Genomic DNA, 8,311 nt, shown 5'->3' with positions numbered 1-8,311 from the left:
GGGGCTGACTGGGGCGCAGGATGTCTCAGTGCAGGGCTCACACTGAGGCACCCTGCACACCAGCCAGCCACGGAGATGTGGAGAAGGGCATGCGGAGAAGGGGGAGCGGCCAGACCAGGGCTGCCCCCATCTCCACACACCGCGGAGCGGCTGGCTAAGGCGCAGGGTGCCTCAGCATGGGCGGGCAAATCTGATTCACAGGAAAAATGCAGCGATTTCAAACAGGATCCATAGTGTTAAATGTACCCTGACCTATCACGGTCTTTCTGCATTCTTTGCAACAGAAGAATTGCTCTAGTATTTTTCAGTGGTAGTTTTGAGTGAAAACTAAGAGCTGGCATTTCTGTACACAGGACTGGGCCTTGTGCCACCCGGATTGGCCCTGCACTCAACTCTGGACCTGTCCAACCAGCCCAAGTCAATGCAGCCCCCAAAAGATCCCTTGTGAACCTCACTGTCTACCCACATAAATCGAATTGCAGAATCAGGAGATTCCTATTCTTCAGTCTCATAAAGTGCAGCAAGTTAAGTGCATGTAAGTAGTCCCACCAAGCTCAGCGGAAGAGGGTTACCTTAAATTTGTGCTTACATCATTTTAGGATCAGGACCTGTATTTTAAAGAGACTCTTCATAGATTCCAGAGGCATTTAGGCATTTGCAATTTCTAACTTCCTGCTACACTGAGATGCTGAAATGTGGTTTGCACTGCACAGCTGAACAACATCAGCTGCTGTTTGGACCTGTCACAAAACAGGAAATTCAAGGTCAAGACTGTCCCTGCCTCCTTCCCCAGCCCTGTACCTCAAGGGGTGATTACCAGCGGGTCTGAAAGAAGGGGTGTCAAGCTTTGCTGGGCAGCACTGCTTTAAAGTGAGCTTCCCCACTCCTCTTTCAGGTCCCTAAAGCAGGCCAGCTTCCTGATATGCCCTTGCTTCATGCTGTCTGGTCTCTCCATGTACCTGCTAACTTAAGGCCTGAGCTCTTAAGGCGCTGCAGTCCTACTGAAGTCAATGGGACATAAGCACATACTTGAGTTCTGCCTTGAACTGCAGTGGACTTAATCACAGGTTTCATTGTTCTGATTTGGGGCCTAAATCTCCATGGCCCCAACGCCAAGGGGTGTTTGCGTGCCCAGCCCTGGAATCTTTTACTGAAGCAAGTGAGCCATCCTGAAGATCCTGCCTCAAGGGAGTAGTTTTTACTCCACTGACAGGACCCATCCACTCCCCTGGGGCGTTGGAGGTCAGGAAGGGATATGGAGGACCAAACCTTTTAGTACTAATAACTGCCCATGCCATCTCCACTTCCAGAGGTCTGTCCCTTGAGGTGGCTTGTGTCACGGTGCTCCCACTAGAAGGGGGATTGATGTAGCACCCTCCACCTCCCCGCAGAGTTGTTAGAGGATTGCTTCGTACAGCAGCAGGGACCGGTTATGTACTCTGTAAACCTGACCTGTGGAGTAAGGATGTTTAGGACCCTCTCCCGCACTGTGCTTTGTACCTTCAGTTCCCATTGAAACCAATGAATGCTGAGAGCACTCAGTACCTGGCGGGGAAGGCCAGGGCTTTCTCAATCCCTGGCCAGCAGCTAGTCAGGTTCTTTCTCCCACCCCCACTGGCTGTGTCTCCATCCCTCTCCGTTTTTATTATAGGGATGCAAACTGCCAGAGCTTGTCAGGCATCTGGGTCTGTTTCCTGCAACTAATGATATTTGAACTATTTTTCCCCTTTCTTTCTTGTTTAAATGCAGAGACTTCTAAACCATAAGGGACAAAACCAGAAGCCAAGAACAAGGCCAGAAAGCTCTGCTCCCGGCCTCTCCCTCTGTGCCAAGGCAGCAGGCCTCATCCCACCTCTCCCCACCCTCAGAAATTCACAACTGGTTTGTTTGCAGGCTCCTGCTTTTGATGGATTTGTGTCATTTTTGCTGCTCTCAGGCCGGATTCACGGGGAAGGTGAAGCCAAAAGGCCGGTCCTGCCTAGTGACTGTCTGCGGCAGTTCCTGAGCACGGCCTTGTGCTTCCTCTCTGCTTGCAGTGAGCGGAGGGTGTTTGTAGTTTGATTGCTATCCTCTCTCTCTCTCTCTCTCTCTCCTTTTGCTGGGTCTCTGCGCTGGGAAGAAAAGCTCCCGTCTTTCCCACGCTCTCCGACACATTTTAATGAATTAACTGGGGGCCACGCCCCCTCCCTCCCTGCCTCTGGGCCCGCCCCTTTGGCTCCTCAGCTCCCTTTAAGGAGGCCTCTGAGGCTGCTTTGCTCTCTCTACTTGTTAGACTTCCCTGGAGGACGTCAGCCAGCCACTCCTCTTCTGAAATGAGCTCCGTTCAACCTAAAGCACTGAGCTCTGTCCCACTGATCCCCCTGATGCGTAAAGGAGCTGAAGGCCCCTTGTGAGCTCTGCCTCCAAACTTCCCTAGCCAAGGGAAAGTTTTTTTCTTCATTGCCTGGCTCTTTTTTCCCCCTCCGTTGCTCTGCATGTTCGTTTGCTAGACGTACGACACTGCACTGCGCGTTTCCTCCCCCTCCTCTGTCTGCAGCATTCAGACCTTTGCATGGCTTCCTTGTTCTTCGAACATAACAGATAAATCACTGGGTGGGACTACTGGTTTTGCAAGGAAGAACCAAAAGTAAGGGTGAGGAGGAATGTCTGTCGGGGCTCTTGAAAGCTACAGTCACCCGTTTGTCTACAATCCGAGCTCGCAACCCCCAGGCTGTCTAGCCGCTGAAACTCTAACTGGTGTGAGAAAGCCGCCTTGGATCTGGGAGGGACACAGAAATGCGCATGCATGCTTTGTCCTGAATGACAAAGATGAAGCATAAAACAGAGCTGAAATGTGTGTTAACAAATGGATGTATATTTTTTTCTGGCTTTCCTCCAGTATGGATCCCTGCCCCCACCCGGCAGTAATTAATATTGCCTGGCTATTTTCCTGGCTGAGTTGTTACTTTGTTCCCCAGTGGAACTAGCAATGCAGCTCAGTCCTGCAGTCAGGGTCCAATCTAGCAAACACCCCCAATGTCTGTTGGCTGCTATGAAAATTGTAGGATTTCCTGCTACAAAGTCAACTAATGTGCGGTATTTAAGGATGGATCTTGGAAAATAACAGGAGTCTGCATCCATAGAGGATTGACACGTGCACAAACTAGGAGTGTTTCTGTACTGACTCTGGGATCAGTTCTATCATCTGGAGACCCACATTCAGGCTTCCTTCCTCCATCTAAGCAGCACTCCGGTCTGTGGTGGATGCTGCGGGGGGTGAGCGGGTGGCAGAATGGGTCTCTTTAGGAGCAGCGGCTCTTCACGTAATGGAATTCACATCTTGAATGGTCCAGCCCCTGCTCAGCATAGCCAGAGGAGGGAGATGACATTGATTTAATAACCCCAAGTTAGCGGAATCGTCACTGACACTTTTCCCACACTGGGTATCACAGAACAGCCTTTGTCTGCTCGTGCCGGGTCTCTCAAACCTCAGATATAAACAACCAAAGCGAGATCTTTTTCCTTTCTCCAGCTTCTGCTTGCTGCCTCCCCAAAGGTTCCCCCCCCCCCCCCGAGTAATATCCTCTTGGGCAATTTTCTGTGTCAAAAGGGTTTCCCTTTAGTAGCCTCTCTGTACTGAATAAAATAATTTGCTATGTGCCTCCCTTGGTAAGCAGAAATTCCCTGAGAGCCACTGATTAAATAATACATCCTTTCCAAGGCTAAGCTGAAGTACGAATAGTGCCAAACAGCTCAGCCTCCAGTAGCTGTCATTGCAGAATGTTATTCTGCTTTTCCTGGCATGGAGTTTACATGGGATCCTGTGACCTAAGGAAGCTGTCCACACATAACTCTTTGTCTTTTTGCATAGGTTAGTTATTAAGGGCTAGATTGGACTGTTAGACATCACAAGGGGTGAGGTCCTGTGACTCAGAGACATCCTCTGAAGAGCACTTCCCTTCCCACTGCCCCCTTGCAATGCAAGAGGAGATAATGATTGACTTTAAGTCTATGCCCTCCATACCCTGCTATCTTGGCACAGCTAAAACTGAAGGGAAAGTCCATGGTCTGTCCATACACCACTTTCTAATCAGCCCCTGATCAGCTTTCTCTCATGCACCTTGCCCTAAGAATTAGGTGGCTCGCACAGAGATATCATGGGCTCTTATTTCCCATTGCTCCCTTGCCTAGGCAAGCAGTGTTGGTATAGTCTAATAGTGCTGGAAGTAAGGCGGGTGGGGGGGCAACTGAAACCGTTCCAAGCCCTGCTGGACGTGCTAACGAGCGTGCTGCCTTCGCTCCGTTCCACGTTTGCATGCTGTCAATTCCTTGCATACAGAAACAAGGCGTGGATTTTCCAGCTGTTAAACAGAGGACCCTGGTCCTGGAAAAGGAAAAGATCAAAAGTGCATTTTACCTTTTTCAAACAAAATGGGCTTGTGTGCGCGTGTGTGTGTAATGGCACACTAGTGATTATGACACAGCTCATCCCTCCTGGATATTCTGCGCTATAGAATAATGCTGCTCAGTACGAGCTGATCTATATGCAAGCAGGCACTGACAATTTGAAATGGGATGTAATTCACACCTTCACCAACATAATAGACCATTCATGCTTTTGGTTGTGGGCTTTTTTTTTTTAAACCAGTTTATGTTAACACTGAAATAAGAGGCTCTTAATCCAGAAAAAGAGCGTCTACGTACAGACTACACAGAAATGGCAACAGGGGTGAATTACACTTCATTTTATGATTTTATTGCCAGTTTGTGTGAAGATAACACCAAAGATTTACACACAAAAAAGCCTCCATTAGTAGAGCATCACTAAGGTTCGCTCAAAAGGTAGGAAATGCCTGAGTTCGGGTTGCCTATACAATTTTAACATGGGCCCCTTTTGCGTAAGCCTTATGATGATACAGTCTTGAAGTGATCCCAAGGTATTTTTCCACAGGCTCCCTGCTCTCAGCCCTGGTGTCTGGCCCCACTCTAGCCTGATATAGCTGGGAGCAGCCTGTACAGGTATAAGCTAGCCACTTTGTACCTGTGGGCTTCAGTATGCTCAGTTGCTGTGTGGGGATAGTGCGTGCAGTCTCGCTAGCAGGAGCTGTGAGAGGATTGAAAAGATAGGAACTTGGGAGATTTTAGCTGCTGGGCTCTTGCAAGTCTCTCTGAAGCAGATTTAACAAATAACTTATAACTTGGCCAGATTCAGGCAGATTGATTGCTGTGCAGATGTCAAGTCCCTGCTCCGGTGCATGAGGGCACTAGAACTCTAAAGAAAAAAAAGTTGCCATTAATATTTCCCACCCCCCCAAAAACCCTTTTTCTGTGAAACAGCTGAACCATTTTTGCTAACATATAAACAGAATGCCTCAGCCTAACACAGGCATTTAGCCAGGGAAATGTCAGATTAAAATGGTTCAAGTTTGGCAACTGAAAACAGGCTGTATAATGGGAAAGGTCAGGCAATCTCCTAATAGGTAAATTGTTATTGGCAGGGCTGGTAGTCCTGCATCTATGAATATACAGTAATGAGGTGCTCAGAGTCCCCTCTTTCCCAGCTGATAGGAGCAAGCAACTCTGTGGTTGCCCTTCCCGTCTCCATTGCCTTTTCCCCCACTGTCTGTTGTACTTCTCCCTCTCTCTGCGCCTGTCTGCTTTGGCTCTGTCTTCAATGCAGTTGGGAGGTATGAATGCCATCAGAGTGTTGCTGGCACAAGCCACTCACTGGAAAAAGAGGAGAAGGTTTTTGAGAAGAACCTGGCATAGGAAAGGTGTCAAATATGTAATATTAATGGGATCGCAGTCTCAGGAAGAGATCTACATGATTTATCCAGATTCGCAAAAGCCAGTTTTGCCCAGATCTACAAAATCTTAGGCACTTTCACTAAATATAAGCACTTTCTATTGTCTCCCAGGGGTCCATGACCATACAGTAGTGTTAATTACAAAAATGCTTCAGTAGGTGCTGGGCACCCTGACTCACACTGATGTTATCCTGTATTTACAGTCATGCGGATGATAACAGAATTAGTAGACTCAGTGACCTCCCAGACTTATTTTGCTTGTTGTATGAGGTATTACTGTTTTTGCAAGCTTGCTGCCATGCTGCTTACGCCAAATGGCAGTGGGAGCCTCAGGTACTTCATGAGCTCCTGGCTGTAAGAGTACCTCCTGTCTCTGAAACACTTATCCGCACGGCACTGCAGTGACATTAGTAGTATTATTACCATGGTTTTACAGCCAGGGAATGGAGAGATCAAGACTTAGGCCAAATCCACAGAGAGATGCACACACTACAAAGTTCAGCCGCACAGCACCTAGTTTTCAGGCACCTGGCCCCAGCTGTGGGACCCATAGCTATGAGTCCGCACCCAGGGCTCCATGTACAGTGCATGGGGAGTTCGGTGTCTAATAATGGGAGCTATGACAGCTGCTACAGGAGGGGTGAGGAAGGGCCACCCACAACCCATCCCAGAATAGCCTCTAGCCTGAGGGAGGTGGGAGGTGAGGGAATGAGCCCTCTCAGGCTGAAGAGGGAGTGGAGTCTGGCTCACCCACTTCTTAAGTGAGTGCTCTAGCTAGTGAAAGACTGTATAAATGGGAAAGATGTGATGGCAGCCACTTCTCTGGCTGCGTTTTATAAGGTAGCCACCACTGCATCCTGCATAAGCATGACAGTCCTATAGTCAAGCCTTTGGCAAACCTACTGGATCAAAGTCCTCAAGCAAAAGAGGCAGAGACACAGCTCGCCTGTGAGCACCCAGGGAACTACGTGCTGATCTGTTCAGAACTGGCAGGACTTAGGTGCTTCAGACAACTCTGGAGTTAGGTGCCAGCTGAGCACAGAGTCTGAGCACCTCGGCTTTGATCCTGCCTTAGGCACTTTGGTCCTTTTGTTGAGCTGAGGCAAAGTGACTTGACTGAGATCATGCAAGACATGTATGCTAGACTCAAAAACCGAACCCAAACCCTCTAGGTCCTCAGTCAAAGCCTTAAACACAATAACACCTCTTTTTTCAATGGAAGGATTACTCTCATCTTCATGGAGCTCTCTGCATTCACTCAGGTCCTGTGACTTATTCAGCTCCTACTACAGAGACTGGGAATTTAGAGAGTCCACGCTGCAAGTATCAACGTCGGTGTCACCCGATGTTAATGTTTCCACTCCCAGTAGATTTAACCAAGGAAATCTCATTTGGTCCCATACAAGTCTGGGATCTCTGTACTTCTCCTTGTCATAGGAATGGCAAAGCCAGACAGGAAGAAAAACCTCAGTGACAGCAACCTGCAGGCAACCAGGCTAATCTAACTGCAGTCAGCATAAGCAGTGATCTCCCTGAACAGATGCCAGCATGGACAGAACAAGGTGTTAAGCTTTCTTTAACCCATATTTATCATGTTCTCCTTTATTTTTAATGTGTTTACTTTTATTTTCATGCCACATGTTACAATGGACACAAATGCCATGAAATGTCATGCTTGGCACTTCCAATTTGGTGGCCAGTTTTATATTTCCCACTGAGGTTTCACCATTTGCTCTTGACCAGGGCCAAATGGAACACGTTACACTAGCTGGTCCATAGCCAGGACCAGCTTTAACAGCTGCCATATGGAGAGAGACGAGGTGGTGCTTCTGATGGAGTAGCTATGAGTCATCTTACACAAACGGTGCTGGGCATCAATGGGGTTTGGGATAGTTTTTGTGTTACTACCACAGAGAAGAAGAGTGTAGCCTCTGATAAAACCCGGGTCAGAACACCGGATAGACTAAGGGGTAAGGACACGCCAGCACATTTCTGTCCGCCGATATGATGTAATAGTTTAGATACACTGTCCATGCTCTTCTGTCCACTTTCAGTTTCCAGTCTGTAGCTTCCCAAGAAACTTTCGTAGTCAGCAGTTCCTGCACTTTTGTGCCCAGTAATTAACTCGTTTGCTTTGAAACAGATTTGATTCTAGATAAAGCACGCTGTGACTGAACTCTGTAAACTCATGCTACAGGCAGGCTGGTGGGCTAGCTCGGCCACTGAGCTCACCTCCACCTCCACGCGAAAAGACAAGCCAACTTGAAGGTGGGCTTGAGCCCTCCCAACACAAAGATAAACTACTCTTGCCATTTTCAGTTGGGCACAAAACATTTTGGGATGCAAACAATTAAATAGCAATTAATATTCCTGAGGGGTAGGCAAGATCCCACAGGGCTAACATTTTTCAGGTTTCTGAATATGCTTAGTTGCTTGTAAACCTTTCCTACTTGCAAACACAATACTTAGAAGCCCTATATGACAGTATTGCCATCTTCTGAGACAGCCACAAATGAAGACGCAGA

General features: G+C 48.0%; 1 long non-coding RNA gene across 1 annotated transcript in view; it reads right to left on the bottom strand.

Moving 5' to 3' along the window:
• Positions 1–8,311, bottom strand: part of LOC109313790 — a 17,095-nt gene that overhangs the window by 974 nt on the left and 7,810 nt on the right. Inside the window, exon 2 of the long non-coding RNA XR_002102145.1 lies at positions 1,853–1,863. This is a non-coding gene — a long non-coding RNA (uncharacterized LOC109313790). The remainder of the gene's footprint in view (positions 1–1,852; positions 1,864–8,311) is intronic.

Source organism: Crocodylus porosus, unplaced genomic scaffold, assembly GCF_001723895.1.
Source record: "Crocodylus porosus isolate Cpor-Errol unplaced genomic scaffold, CroPor_comp1, whole genome shotgun sequence".
In the NCBI taxonomy this organism is placed as follows: Eukaryota; Metazoa; Chordata; order Crocodylia; family Crocodylidae; genus Crocodylus; species Crocodylus porosus.
Note: the sequence above shows the minus strand (reverse complement) of the source record. Positions and strands in the feature narration are given on the sequence as shown.